Source organism: Protomyctophum bolini, assembly GCF_963924005.1.
Source record: "Protomyctophum bolini genome assembly, chromosome: 6".
Classification (NCBI taxonomy): Eukaryota; Metazoa; Chordata; class Actinopteri; order Myctophiformes; family Myctophidae; genus Protomyctophum; species Protomyctophum bolini.
Window position 1 is genome coordinate 45,517,401 of NC_137867.1, and position 228 is coordinate 45,517,628.

Sequence of the window (228 nt, forward strand, 5' to 3'; positions counted from 1 at the left end):
GGTTGAACTGATCTGATGAGGGAAACCCGGAAACATGCATCTGTTTATCATGCTTCAGTCCCGCCCTCACCTGCTGTGTGTGTGTGTGTGTGTGTGTGTGTGTGTGTGTGTGTGTGTGTGTGTGTGTGTGTGTGTGTGTGTGTGTGTGTGTGTGTGTGTGTGTGTGTGTGTGTGTGTGTGTGTGTGTGTGTGTGTGTGTGTGTGTGTGTGTGTGTGTGTGTGTGTGTG